The sequence below is a fragment of the Pseudophryne corroboree genome, unplaced genomic scaffold (assembly GCF_028390025.1).
Source record: "Pseudophryne corroboree isolate aPseCor3 unplaced genomic scaffold, aPseCor3.hap2 scaffold_1814, whole genome shotgun sequence".
NCBI classification, from domain to species: Eukaryota; Metazoa; Chordata; class Amphibia; order Anura; family Myobatrachidae; genus Pseudophryne; species Pseudophryne corroboree.
In genome coordinates, this window is record NW_026968451.1 from 68,831 (window position 1) to 84,579 (window position 15,749).

Consider the following 15,749-nt stretch of genomic DNA (forward strand, 5'->3'; position numbering starts at 1 on the left):
TTATTGTACTTTAAGTAAAAATAAAAGAGCCAAAATATCAATCCCAGTTTTGGATTACTTTAATTAACAAAAAAAATGCATATAGCAGAGGACAGTTGCAATCTGCCTACCTCTGGGTTATAGGCCCAGCATGCTTCCATTGTAGTCCTTTGCTGCACATGTAAGTGCAAGAGATCCTGAAGCACTCACTCATCATGGGAAAGTACCAATGTGTTTCTTCATTGGTTGATGGAAGGAACATCTTACAAAAACTCTCCAGATTATTGACTTTTTAAAGTTTTTCTAGGAAACGTTCTAGATGAATGCTTATTAACCTTTGTCAGTATGTACTTTTGCAAAGTGTCTCTGAGGCGCAAACAGTTAGCGTGTTCAGTTGTTAACCAAAAGGTTGGTGGTTCAATCCCACCTAGGGACGTAATTGACCTCGTTATCAGATTTTGGTGATCTTTAAGTAGACAAGTAAAAATTTCAAACCACCTCTTATGGTGTAGGGTACCTGGCCTTCTCTGATGTAATCAGAGTTAGATTTGATTAAGTGATTTTATAAAAAAAACAGCCACGAAGCACAATTTAGCAGTGGGTTGCAGAGAAAAAGAAATATGCTGGCAGAAAAATCCAATTGAGTGATTAAACAGCTCTTCATTTTCTGGCTTTATTTTTATGCTAACAAATTTGTGCTCTGAAAAGTGTCCACAAAGCCAAGTATCTGATTAACACCTTTGTAGGGATGGTTTTTCACCTATTATTAAATTAAACTTGCTTCATTGGAAAGGCAGCAAGTGATGTCATCCAAGCAGTGGGTCAAAGTTGGCTTCAAACCTCGTCTGCTTATGAAAAGAGAAAAGGGGTATGCAGGGCATGGCGGCCTTTTGCGGTGCTTGGATGACCCCTAGTTCGCATTAAATAATGCAGTCGAGTTTCCCACATTTGGGGAAATCACAGGGGTCAGCATACCCAGAATGCAATGAATGAACCGCACCCTGGGAGAACAGTCTTCATGACCATGGTATCTCCTATGCAAAATAAGTATGATTTGGGATAGGGCTGGGGAGGGCCGCTGCTCAGGCACATCTCTGTCAAGTAAAGGAGATTCAACTGAGGCAGCACAAGGGAACTCTCATCTGGGGACAACAACTGCAGGGAGAACACATATTTTCAGATGAACATGGGAGGGCAGAAGGCTGCCTAATACTGAAGCACCCCCAAACAACAAACCAAATGCAACAACTAGTGCAAGCATTCCTGGGGGAAGGCCTGCAGCAGATGGATTTGCATATGGCGATGTCATCCAAGCAGTGGGTCAAAGTTGGCTTCAACCCTCGTCTGCATATGAAAAGAGAAAAGGGGCGTGCAGGGCATGGCGGCCTTTTGCGGCACTTGGATGACCCCTAGTTTGCATTAAACACCTCCACCCTCCGTCGGTGTGGGGCTCATGTTGGCTATGCCCCAGCCCCTGAAGCATTCAAGCTGATTTCTTGCAGCAGCTGGGCACTGTAACAGCTCCAGAGCTGCTCTGTAAGGCAAGTAAAAGGGTGTGGGCCCTGCAGCACTACCTGTAGTTCGCATTGTGCGAGACCCCTAGTTCGCATTAAACACCCCCACCCTCCTTCGGTGTGGGGCTCATGTTGGCCATGCCCCAGCCCCTGAAGCATTCACGCTGATTTCTTGCAGCAGCTGGGCACTGTAACAGCTCAAGAGCTGCTCTATAAGGCAAGTAAAAGGGTGTGGGCCCTGCAGCACTACCTGTAGTTTGCATTGTGCATTGGAAGGCACAAAGTAAGCAGACGGGAGGAGAAGTCAGGATAGTGCACAAGGGTATAGACGGGAGGGGCTCAAGAAAAAAGAAGTGGAAACAGACAGCAAACTAGGCTTCCAATGCACAATGCAAACTACAGGTAGTGCTGCAGGGCCCACACCCTTTTACTTGCCTTACAGAGCAGCTCTGGAGCTGTTTAATCACTCAATTGGATTTTTCTGCCAGCATAATTTTTCTCTTACGTCCTAGAGGATGCTGGGGACTCCGTAAGGACCATGGGGGATAGACGGGCTCCGCAGGAGACATGGGCACTTAAAGAAAGACTTTAGATCTGGGTGTGCACTGGCTCCTCCCTCTATGCCCCTCCTCCAGACCTCAGTTTACTACTGTGCCCAGAGGAGACTGGGTGCTTTTCAGGGAGCTCTCCTGAGTTTCCTGACAGAAAGTATATTTGTTAGATTTTTTTATTTTCAGGGAGCCTGCTGGCAACAGACTCCCTGCATCGAGGGGCGGATTGGAGAGATGCACACCTACTTCTGTGAGTTGATAGGCTCTGCTTCTTAGGCTACTGTACAGCATTAGCTCCAGAGGGATCGGTACGCAGGTCTCACCCTCGCCGTCCGTCCCAGAGCCGCGCCGCCGTCCCCCTCGCAGAGCCGGAAGATAGAAGCCGGGTGAGTATGAGAAGAAAAGAAGACTTCAGAGGCGGCGGAAGACTTCATGATCTTCACTGAGGTAACGCACAGTAGTAAAGCTGTGCTCCATTGCTCCCATACACCTCACACACGGCAGTCAGTGTAAGGGTGAAGGGCTCAGGGGGGACGCCCTGGGCAGCAATATAGACCTCTCTTTGGCAAAATAAATATATATGCAGCTAGGCACTGTATATATATATATAAGAGCCCCCGCCATTTTTTTACTATATTTGAGCGGGACAGAAGCCCGTCGCTGAGGGGGTGGGGCTTCTCCCTCAGCACTCACCAGCACCATTTTCTCCACAGCACCGCTGAGGGGAAGCTCCACGGACTCTCCCCTGCTTATACCACGGTAGAAAGAGGGTCTTAAAGAAGAGGGGGGCACATAATTAGGCGCATATATATATGGAAATACAGCGCTACTGGGTAAACATAAAATTATTGTGTTTTTTTCCTGGGTCATATAGCGCTGGGGTGTGTGCTGGCATACTCTCTCTCTCTGTCTCTCCAAAGGGCCTTGTTGGGGAACTGTCCTCAGATAAGAGGATTCCCTGAGTGTATGGTGTGTCGGTACACGTGTGTCGACATGTCTGAGGTAGAAGGCTCTCCTAGAGAGGAGCAGGAGCAAATTAATGTGGTGTCTCCATCGACAACGCCGACACCTGACTGAATGGATATGTGAAATGTTTTAAGTGCTAATGTAAACTTATTACACAAGAGATTAGACAAAGCTGAAGCTAGGGAACAGTCAGGGAGTCAACCCATGCCTGTCCCTATGTCGCAGGGACCTTCGGGGTCTCAAAAGCGCCCACTATCCCAAATAGTTGACACAGATACCGACACGGATTCTGACTCCAGTGTCGACTACGATGATGCAAAGTTACAGCCAAAATTGGCTAAATGTATTCGATATATGATTATTGCAATAAAAGATGTTTTGCACATCACAGAGTCCCCTGTCCCTGACACGAGGGTACACATCTATAAGGGAAAGAAACCTGAGATAACCTTTCCCCCCTCACATGAGTTGAACGAATTATGTGAAAAAGCTTGGGAATCTCCAGACAAAAAGCTGCAGATTCCCAAAAGGATTCTTATGGCGTATCCTTTCCCGCCAATGGACAGGATACGGTGGGAATCCTCCCCTAGGGTGGATAAAGCATTGACACGCTTATCCAAAAAGGTAGCGCTGCCATCCCAGGATACGGCTACCATCAGGGACCATGCTGACCGCAAGCAGGAGGTTACCCTAAAGTCCATTTACACACATTCTGGTACCTTACTCAGACCGGCAATTGCGTCGGCCGGGGTTGTAGCGCGGTGGCAGCATGGACAGATACCTTATCAGCAGAGATTGAGACCCTAGATAAGGATGCTATGTTATTGACCATAGGGCATATAAAAGATGCTGTCCTATATATAAGAGATGCTCAAAGTGACATTAGTCTACTGGGTTCTAGAATAAACGCTATGTCAATTTCTGCTAGACGAGTCCTATGGACCCGGCAATGGACAGGTGATGCCGACTCAAAAAGGTATATGGAGGTTTTACCTTACAGGGGTGAGGAATTGTTTGGGGAAGGTCTCTCGGACCTAGTCTCCACAGCTACAGCTGGTAAATCAAATTTTTTGCCTTATATTCCCTCACAGCCTAAGAAAGCACCACATTATCAAATGCAGTCCTTTCGATCACAGAGAAACAAGAAAGTACGAGGTGTGTCCTTTCTTGCCAGAGGTAAGGGCAGAGGGAAGAAGCTGCACAACACAGCTAGTTCCCAGGAACAGAAGTCCTCCCCGGCCTCTACAAAATCCACCGCATGACGCTGGGGCTCCGCTAAAGGAGTCCGCCCAGTTGGGGGCACGTCTTCGAGTTTTCAGCCACATCTGGGTTCATTCGCAGGTGGATCCCTAGGCAATAGAAATTGTTTCTCAGGGTTACAAGCTGAAATTCGAAGAGGTGCCTCCTCGCCGGTTTTTCAAATCGGCCCTACCATCTTCTCCCCAGGAAAGGGAGATAGTGTTAAATGCAATTCACAAATTGTATCTTCAACAGGTGGTGGTCAAGGTTCCCCTGCTTCAACAAGGAAATGGAAATTATTCGACCCTGTTTGTAGTCCCAAAACCGGACGGTTTGGTCAGACCCATATTAAATTTAAAATCCCTGAACCTATACTTGAAAAGGTTCAAGTTCAAGATGGAATCGCTAAGAGCGGTCATCGCCAGCCTAGAAGGGGGGGATTTTATGATATCTCTGGACATAAAGGATGCATACCTTCATGTACTCATTTATCCACCTCATCAGGCGTACCTAAGATTTGCGGTACAGTATTGTCATTACCAATTTCAGACGTTGCCGTTTGGTCTCTCCAGAATTTTCTCCGAGAATTTTCACCAAGGTAATGACGGAAATTATGGTGCTCCTGCGAAAGCAAGGTGTCACAATTATCCCGTACTTGAACGATCTCCTCATAAAAGCGAGATCAAGAGAGCAGTTGCTGAACAGCGTATAACTTTCACTGAAGGTGTTACAGCAACACGGCTGGATTCTCAATATCCCGAAGTCGCAGTTGGTTCCTACGACTCGTCTGACTTTGCTTGGGCATTATTCTGGATACGGACCAGAAAAGGGTTTATCTTCCGATAGAAAAGGCCCAGGAACTCATGACTCTGGTCAGGAACCTATTGAAACCAAAACAGGTGTCAGTGCATCACTGCACTCGAGTCCTGGGAATGATGGTGGCATCATACGAGGCCATTCCCTTCGGCAGGTTCCATGCGAGGATCTTGCAATGGGACCTACTGGACAAGTGGTCCGGGTCACATCTACAGATTCATCAGTTGATCACCCTGTCCCCCAGGGCGAGGGTATCTCTCCTGTGGTGGCTGCAGAGTGCTCACCTTCTAGAGGGCCGCAGGTTCGGCATTCAGGACTGGATCCTGGTGACCACGAACGCGAGCCTCCGAGGTTGGGGAGCAGCCACACAGGGAAGAAATTTCCAAGGTCTTTGGTCAAGTCAGGAGACTTGTCTTCACATCAACATCCTGGAGCTAAGGGCCATATACAACGCCCTATGTCAAGCGGAGACCTTACTTCGCGACCAACCAGTTCTGATCCAGTCAGACAACGTCACCGCACTAGTTCATGTAAACCGCCAAGGCGGCACAAGGAGCAGAGTGGCGATGGCGGAAGCCACCAGAATTCTTCGCTGGGCGGAGAATCATGTAAGCTGTCAAAGTCAGAAAAATATCACGATGCACACTGCCATATTTGCACCTCATATGTGTCCCTGCTGCGCATGCGTGCGCTCTCCCGTGCGTGCGCATACTCGCTGTTGCGGGCACCCGCAGGCGCACGGTATGCGCATTTACGGTAGAGATTGTGTGCGTCTAGCGGGCAACTCTTTCGTTACATATTTTCACCATATAATGCATTTTGTAGATTATGGTCCCTTTGATAGAGTCTGAAAGTTTAGTTAATGTAGTATGTTCCTGGACAGAGAGATCCCTCATTGTTTGATACGAAGGGTCAGACAGGAGTAATACAGTGGTGTTTAGTATCCATCGGAAGAGTATTTAATTAGCAATATTCCGGTGTTGGTTTGAAGCGGATCAATCGCTCGTGCGAATAGTTATGGACATAAGAAGTTTATGAACATTTACTGTATTTGCATTTACTTATCCATGCGGCGGGAAACCCAGTTTCCCTCCCACCTGAGCTGTTGGAAATAGTCACAGCCCACCTGTATGAATCAACCTATGACCTTTTGTTATAATGCGAAGACGAATTCCTGTGTCCAATGAACAATGAGATTGTAGGGACCATTGAATTGTATTGTGTGTGGGGCATAAATAGACAGGCCGATCACATCCAGCACTCACTCTTCATCGGTTATCATTGCTGAAAATCGGGAGCTGGATGTCCAGAGGCGCATGCGATCGTTTCCTTTGTGCGTAAGTTTTCTCCGTAATCATATTGTCTTTTCTTGTTATTATGGGCCATATCTTTCTCTCTCTCTCTTCTCTTTCTCTCATTTTCTCTTAAACGTACTTGTATTGTATTTACTGTGTAGTTACCTGGTTAGTTAGTCTATGTTATATTGTAGTGTATGACTTGTATTGTATTAATTCTTTTGCAAGTATAACATTCATAATATATATATTAGGCGTTGGACCCTAAGCACGGTATTTGTGTATTTCTTATAGTGTTAAGTATTCTCAGAGCGTCGGTGACGCTCGAACAGCTTTTGAGTTAATAAGGTTATACAGTGTTGCATTTACACCCTATCTCTACACTAAGGTTTTACAGCAAATTACATTGTTTGTGGTTTAGACATAAAGGTTTAACATTGTGAGCGTCAGCGCCGCTCGTGATCTCCTCGTGGTCTCGAGCGTCCGCTACGCTGATAGCGTAGCATTACGGTAGTCGCTCACCTATAAGTGTGCCCGATACCAACAGCGTATTCTCGTGAGCGTCTGTATCGCTTGAGCAGCCCGCTCCCGATACAGCGTCCGTTACGCTATAGCGAACCATTACGTTAGTCAGCAGCCAATAGCGTGCCTGCCTGTGATCTCTTGGCCGTGAGCGAACGTGACGCTTGAGCGTCTCGACCACGGCTAAGCGATTGTTACGCAACGAGCGTACCCTTACGGTACTCCATACGCAAATAGCGTACAGTGTTCTTAGACCTCACAAAGGGTTTTAAATAAGATAAATATTTAGCTTTATCAATTGGCGGCTCGTCCTGTCCTTCACATATCTCTGCTAGGTAATTTCAGCAGACATTATCCATCAGCAAAGGGCGGGAGATCATATTCTTCGCAGTGCTGACGGGATAAGCGTCTGTTTCGCTTAGTAAAGGGTGCTGAAGGAATCCGGGAACCGGAGGTAAGAACAACACACTAGTGTCTTTTAAAACTGTTTATTTCTATCTTGCGTACGCACACACGCATATCTGCATTTCTTTTTCATTCGTGTATTTTCATATATCACTCTCCTGTTTGCCATTTTATAATTGATAAAACGTGCTAAGAGAGATTTGTCGCTATTTCATAGTTAAAGTGTAAAAGTAATGCGTTAAGGGATAAAGTGTAAAGCACACACGCAGCTCTACCTAAAGGTAAAAGGAGAGATTGGTGTGTTGCACGGTAGACGACTGAGGATCATCTACATTGATAAAACGTGTTAGTTGTGTTACGGTGGACATTGGTTTTGTATACACGTGTCTCTAACAAAAGGCTGAGACTCGCGTACGCAAAGGCCGACGCACGCAGCGTAAATTATGCAACGGAGCGTCTGGGTACGCCCACGTAACTCAAATCACACGATAGTGTTGATTTTTAAATAGCACAATAAGCGATAAATAGCGCAATAAGCGATAAATATCGCAACAGGCGATAAATAGCGCAACAAGCGATAAATAGCGCAACAGGCGATAAATAGCGCAAATCTATTTTAAATCCGAAATTTAAATTAACAGATCCTTCTCCAAATTTACAACACATCTGGTCTAAAGAAAAATTTCTGCGCAGAAATAGAAATAGAAACAAAAGTGTGTATGTGGTGAGTGAGTGTTTGTTTTTACAATTTTGGGGATTGAACCACAGAAATCATCGAGTTCTCGTGAAGTACATACGTGTAAGTGACATACGTGGTGGCTAGGGAGGCATCTCTGGTTAAACATAAAATTTGAGCATTAGAGTGTAGCAGACCAGGAGGTCATACTGTAACAGACCAGGAGGTCAGACCAGGAGGTCGCATAACAGACCAGGAGGTCCAAGTACAGCAGACAAGGAAGTCCGCTATAGAGACAAGGCACAACACCAAGAAGGGTTGGTGCGACACCCATATAGGCCATAAAAAGCTCAGGCTGAAGGAATTCGCAGCTGCTGAATGTCGATTCCACTGGTCGCTCCGTACATAAGATTAGTTGCTTATGTGCTGAACGATTGTACCGCACGTAATTGTGTGCATTAAGTTAGTCTGACCAGTACCATTTGTGTACAAACCCGGTCATAAAACTATTTGTACATTCTGACGTTATTTGTGTAATTTTTTATTTTCTGAAGGGAAGTTCGCTGGTCACTCAGGAATTGTCCAACAACCAATAGTTACTGGAAAGAGTAAGTGTTCTTCGGATATCTCTCGCATGTTCCAGTAAATAGAGGTTCATAGGGGCCCTGGGTCGAGTACGCCAGCGCTATATCAGTGTGTGGGCGTATTGGTCGGCGTGGGCGAGTGAGTGAGGTGCTCGGTAAACTTCACCGTCAACCTATCTTTTAATATTTTGGTTTTTTGTAAGGGTTCGCTGAAGACCCTGAGATAAAGGTCAGAGGTAGAGCAAGCAACACCTGCAAATTATGGGGGCCAGTTGTTCAGGAAGGGGGCGATCAACCTCGGTTCGGGTTGATTCAGTAAACCGACCAGTCGGGTCGGCAAGGTATGTAATGTGTGAAAAATATGGTTTACATACAGAAATTTTATGTGATGAATGGGAGAGAATGACAGTACATGACGGGGAGAAATTCCCAAGAGTAGGTAGCTTCAGCCCAGAAGTGTTAATGAATTTAAGGAGGAGGATATGTCTCATTAAATCAACAAAGAGACGAATCCAACATTATGATTATTTGCAGCTATGGCAACAGGAGGGTGAAATACAGAGAGGATTGGCTCTGGCGGCGGGATCTGGCCCTATCAGGAAACTGATAGCCACGGCCCCGCCGCCACCATACATATCAGGAGAGAAATTGGTTGCGGAGAATGACGCATCAGGGGGTAACAAACAGGCACTTAGCAACTGTATAAATGTTAAGGATAATGTTAATAAGTTAACCAATGCAAGCATTAACCCGTGCAAGTTGTACCCTGTTTTGAACTTTCCCCAGGAGTGTGATCAAGAGGACGAATCGGCAACAATATCGGCGCTCTCTCTAGCAGCCACTATATCAGAAACGACAGTAGGCACGGCCCAACCCATAAGATTAGTAACAAAGCCCCCTAGCGGAGGGACAGGTGAGGTCGTATCAACGGGTAAGTACGGCACCTTACACTATGCTGAAACCATTTCACCACAGGCTGTAGAATCTACACAGAATGATGTTAGTAGACTTAATCCTGTTAGGGTAATAGCTGTTCCAAATGGGAAAACTGACACATCAGGAGTCACTCCTATCAGGAACATTGCCATGTATATCCCATTTTCCAGAATGGAATTAAGGACCATAGTGTCTGAATTCCCTGACCCCAGAAAAGACTTAGTTGCTAGCCAAAAATACATCAGAGACCTAGGAAACACTTTAGAGCCCAATAACAAAGACTGGCAGATATTGCTGAGGGCATGTTTACCCTCCAATGTCGACTCAGCTCAATTTTTAGCTGACTGTGGATTGGATCTGGATGTACCTCTTACAGATGTGTACAACAAAGATAACGTAAAAAGAATAAATTTACAGTTAAAGGAGTATTTCCCAGCTGTAGCCAAATGGAATAGAATTTTTTCCATTAAACAAAAAGAGACAGAAACAGCTGCTGATTATTTTCACCGGGCATTATTAGAAATGGCAAAGTACACTGGCATAGAGGACATTAGGACCAATGCAAACCATCAAGAAGTAGCAGTATCTGTGCTAATGGATGGTTTAAAAGAAGCATTAAAGACAAGGGTACAGACCACGCAACCATGTTGGCGAGGTCTGTCAGTGGCTACTTTGAGAGAGGCTGCTATTGATCACGACCGGAATATCACCAGACACAGGGAGTCGCAAGGTGATAAGTTAATGTCAGTAAGTATACAGGCCCTGACCACAAAACAGCCTGTGTTTATATCACCAAACCCTGTGGGTAAGTCAAATGTGGTAACATGTTATTTTTGTCATAAACAGGGACACATAGCACGAGACTGTAGAGCGAAAAATTCGCAAAGATCTTACCAACCCCCTAGACAACGACACGACACACGACATTGGGAGCAAGGTCCGCAGAGACGGAGTTATGAGCCACATGCAGGAGAAACAAAAAGATACCCCCCGAACAGAGACTGGCAAACTCCTGGCAGTTCCCATTTAACCCCTTCACAAGTAGTTGCTGCCAGCGGGATTCAGGGAGGTCACCATACCCAATAGGGGTGTAGCCATACCTGTAATCTGCAGCCAGTAAAATTGATTGCAAGCCTTGGGAGTGAACCTGAAATTGCAATCAATGTAGCTGGTAAATCATTAAACTTTCTTGTAGACACAGGGGCGGCCAAATCAGTGATAAATTCGACAGTGGGCATGAGAACCACTGGTAAGACAATTCCAGCCATAGGGGTAACGGGAGTAGTCCAGCACTACCCTGTTAGCAAACCAGCCGAGATTACAGTAGGGCCTTTACATACCAAGCATTCCTTTTTGCTGGCTGCATCGGCACCGACTAATCTCCTGGGAAGAGACTTATTGTGTAAAATGGGGTGCGTCATTTATTGTACTCCTGAAGGTGTATTCTTGGACATACCTGAGAATCACGCTCAGGAAGTGCGAGACATGTTAGACTCCCCATCAAAATTAATGTCACATACCATTATGACAAATAGGACTCCATCCAAAGTAGAAGAAATGACATCCCAGATACCAGAGTCACTTTGGACTAAAGATGGACAGGACACTGGATTAATGGCAAACGTAGCTCCAGTAGTTGTACAAGTAAAAGATGGTAGGATAGCTCCAAAAATCCCACAGTACCCTCTGAAGCCAGAGGTGGAGTTAGGAGTGTATCCCGTAATAGAGCGCTTGCTACAACAGGGTATTCTGGTAAGAACGTCCAGCACTGCCAATAGTCCCATCTTCCCTGTGAAAAAGAGTGGGGGGAGGGGTTACCGGCTAGTGCAGGATCTAAGGGGGATCAACAAAATAGTTGAGAGTCAGTTCCCCGTAGTGCCAAATCCAGCTGTCATCCTTATGCAAATCCCTCCCACTGCGAAATTTTTCACTGTTATTGACCTCTGCTCCGCTTTCTTTTCGGTACCTCTGCACCCTGACAGCCAATATTTGTTTGCATTCACATACAGAGGAGTCCAATACACATGGACTCGATTACCACAAGGTTTCATAGACAGTCCAAGTATATTTTCCCAGGCTTTGCATGATTGTTTACAGTCTTTCCAACCAGAGAGTGGATCAGTATTAATACAGTACGTGGATGATCTACTACTGTGTTCTGATTCATTGGAAGCATCCCTGAAGGATACGAAACAGCTCCTGTTTCATCTTTCAGACACAGGACACAAGGTTTCCAAAGACAAGTTGCAATTATGCCAAACTAAGGTAAAATATTTGGGACACTGTCTAACACAAGGACTGAGACACCTGACCACTGATAGAATTCAAGCAATTAGAGACATGACTCTGCCAAAAACCCAGCAACAGATCAGAACATTTTTAGGAATGTGTGGGTATTGCCGTAACTGGATCCCAGGGTTTTCCATTCTAGCGTTACCTCTGCAGGAGATGGTCTCCTCAAACAAACCTGATCGGATTTCGCATACAGACGAGTCCGAGATGGCATTTGAGAGACTTAAACAGTGCCTAACGCAGGCACCAGCATTAGGTATGCCAGACTATGGGAAACCCTTTGAGCTGTACGGAACAGAAAGTGCTGGTTGCGCGGCAGGCGTCTTAACCCAAAAGCATGGTGATGCCAGCAGGCCAGTAGCATACTACAGCGCTCAGCTAGACACGGTAGCGCGATCCCTCCCCACATGCTTGCGAAGCGTCGCTGCGATAGCATTGCTAGTAACGAAAAGCGAAGATGTAGTGCTAGGTCACAACCTCACAATTCATACACCACATGCAGTGTCAGCCTTGCTAAATTCTGCCCAAACCAGGCACGTCTCATCAGCGCGGTTTACAAGATGGGAATTGGCACTAATGGCCCCCGTAAACATCACCATAAGGAGATGCAGTGCATTAAATCCTGCAACATATCTCCCAGGTGTGCCTGGACAGGCACAAAGGGTGGAGGATGAGAGTGGTGGGGAAGGAGAATTTAACACACAGGAGGACACACATGATTGTATGGAATATTTGACCCAAAATTTTACCGCAAGGCCTGACATCAGTGACAACCCGCTGGAAAATGTAGATCTAACTTTCTACACGGACGGTAGTTGTCACAGACAGTCAGACTCGGGAGACTTGTGTACTGGATACGCAGTCGTAGATGACCAAGGCACCATAGAAGCGGAACCGCTAGGCCCACCTCACTCAGCCCAGGTTGCTGAACTGGTCGCCCTAACCAGAGCATGTGAATTGGCTAAGGGCAAATCAGCCAATATCTACACCGACTCTAGATACGCATTCGGGGTAGTCCATGATTTCGGAGCCCTATGGCGCCTCAGAAATTTCATGACGGCAGCTGGTACACCGGTAGCGCATGCAGCTCACATCAAAAGGCTTCTAACAGCGATACAGGAACCCGACAGAGTGGCTGTTATCAAGTGTAAAGCACACACATATAGCCAGGACCCAGTATCACTTGGTAACAGCCAAGCAGACGAAGCAGCTAAGTTAGCAGCTGGTACCCCCAGACAGACAGACACCACACAACTGATGGTATTTAATACCATCAACACACAGAAGTTGTGTGAAATGCAAAATTTGTGTTCCACACAGGAAAAGGCAGTCTGGAAGGCGAAGGGATATGGCCAGGAGTCCTCAGGACTCTGGACGGATGGACAAGGTAAACCGGTGGCCCCCAGAGCATATCTTCCATGTTTAGCTGAGGCAGCTCACGGGCTGACTCATCTGGGCAAGGAAGGAATGTGCAAGTTGGTAAGAGCATATTGGTGCGCCCCAGGATTTTCATCTCATGCAAGTAAGAGAGCAATGTCATGCCTTACCTGTTTGAGAAAGAATATCGGAAAGGCAATACCAACAGAACCATCTCATATCCCACCTGCAGGCGGTCCTTTCCAGGCAATACAGATTGACTTCATTCAATTACCCCCTTGTCGAAATTTGAAATATGTACTTGTTTGTATAGATGTGTTCTCAAATTGGGTTGAAGCATTCCCGGCGGCCACAAATACCGCTATGTTTACTGCTAAGAAAATTGTGCAGGAATTTGTATGTAGATATGGTATCCCTAGAATTATCGAAAGTGATAGGGGTACCCATTTTACAGGTGATGTCTTTCAAGGAATGTGTAAGTTGATGGGAATTGATAGCAAGCTGCACACTCCATACCGTCCACAGGCGAGTGCGAAGGTGGAAAGAGTGAATAGCACTATTAAAAATAATTTGAGCAAAGTTATGGCAGAAACAGGATTGACATGGCCAGAAGCTTTACCCATTGTACTGTACAGCATCAGAACCACTCCCAGGTCCCCTCTTAATCTGTCCCCTTTTGAAATCTTGTTTGGTCGACAACCGCATGTTATGATTAACCCTCAGGATGATTTGAAGTGTAACAATGAAGTGACTGTAAAGTACCTGGTTAATATGAGTAAACAGCTAAGGAATCAAAATAATAATTTGAAGTTGGTGATTCCTGATTTACCAGATAGTAATTGTCATGACATTGAACCTGGGGAGTATGTAATGATACAAAATTTTCTACGCTCAGGTTGCCTTATTGACAGATGGGAAGGACCATACCAAGTCTTATTGACTAGCACTACAGCATTGAAAGTTGCCGAGAGAGAGACTTGGGTTCATTCGTCCCATTGTAAGAAGGTTGCTGATCCAGAGAGGTCCCGTGATAAGGAACAGACGGTAGAGGACATTGTATCACTGGAGTGTCTGTTCCAGGAGGACTGAGGCGGCACCTGAGCATTGAAAATCACAAGATCAAAAGCAGTTGTCGATTCCCTGTTCCCTTTTATTGTTTTTCTCCAACTTCCCATCCCCTCTCCCTCAAATTATTTCCCCCCCCTTCTCATTCTTCTTCGTTTCCTCCTATAAGATGGACTTGCCCCAAGAGACTGTGATCCGGATTTTCCTGTTGACCATGATGTTGACCAGAGCAGTCTGTTCCGGCGAGAGTACCATGGAGGTCGAGAGAGGTTCTGGAATGGGTTCTGATGACAGAGATGGAGGCGTAGTTTTCCGAGAACAACATAATCAACAAGCAAAGGCGAGTATCAGAAAACGATCCGATAGCATTGACAATAGAAGGAATTGTGAAGGATTGTTAGCTGAAGAAAACTGTATCTGTAGGCTCTGTGACAACGTAGTCGAGGATGGGTGCATTAAGAAATGCCAATCCAGTTTTAATATCCACATGGACCGGCATCCCTTGAGTGACTATCACTCCTTAGTGGGTAGCGTGTTAAATCAAACAGATTGTTGGGTATGCTCTCAAGTACCTCAAGGTCATAGCAAATCAGGACTAGTACCATTTCCTTTAACGATAGGGGAGGTACTTGAGCTAAGTGGTGGGAGACCGGTGGACAGGAGGTTTAATATCTCCAGTCCTCCTAGTTTGAAGCTCCACCAATATCATGTGGATAGATCCCTCATATGTTTTAACATTTCCAATCCCCGAAAGCCGGGAAATTGGGAAGTGTCATGGAGTAACCAAACCATGACCTTTTCATATAGAGCAGATAGAATGCCGACAGATACAGAGCTTATACGCCACATAGCCAGTAGAGGAAAATCTTTCCGGTATAGGTATACCCTAGGAAGTAGGATTACGAGAGTTGGAGAGGTATCACCAGGATACTGTGCACATATCGTACAAGCTGATACGTGTACTAGACAGATGGGAGAATTAGGGTTAGGAGATTTCACATGGAAAATGTGTAATATGGTTATGTCCTACTCCGTCCCATATGTTCTCCCCGATGATGCATATTTCATATGCGGGAGGAAGGCGTATAAGTGGCTTGCCCCAAACTCTGAAGGATTGTGTTATATTGGAAAAGTATTGCCTGAGGTAATGACTGTATCACATGCCAAAATGAAAGACATACACCGTGTTGCCCAAACTCCTTATACTCACACCCATTACGAGCACGTAGTTAAACGGCATCTGATAGAAAGAACAGAGCACCCGGCCTCTGACATGATCCATGAATCCACCGGGATTCAGTTTCTACTTGCGTTAGACCTCACTCGCACCGCCAGAGGAGTGTTGAATTATAAATACATATCTGCGCTCGCAAATTTGTTAGACAATATCACAGAAATGTATGATGACACGTTTAGGTATACTGGAAGAGAACTTCAAGCTTATAAAACAGAACTAGTTCAGCATAGAATGATTCTCAATTATCTCACAGCAGTAACAGGTGGATATTGTGTCACACTGGCAACGCAGTACG

The 15,749-nt window shown here is 45.7% G+C and overlaps 1 pseudogene; it reads right to left on the reverse strand.

The window, feature by feature from the left end:
* Positions 1–851: 851 nt before the first annotated feature.
* On the reverse strand, positions 852–1,030 carry LOC135002935 (U1 spliceosomal RNA; annotated as a pseudogene).
* Positions 1,031–15,749: the final 14,719 nt, after the last annotated feature.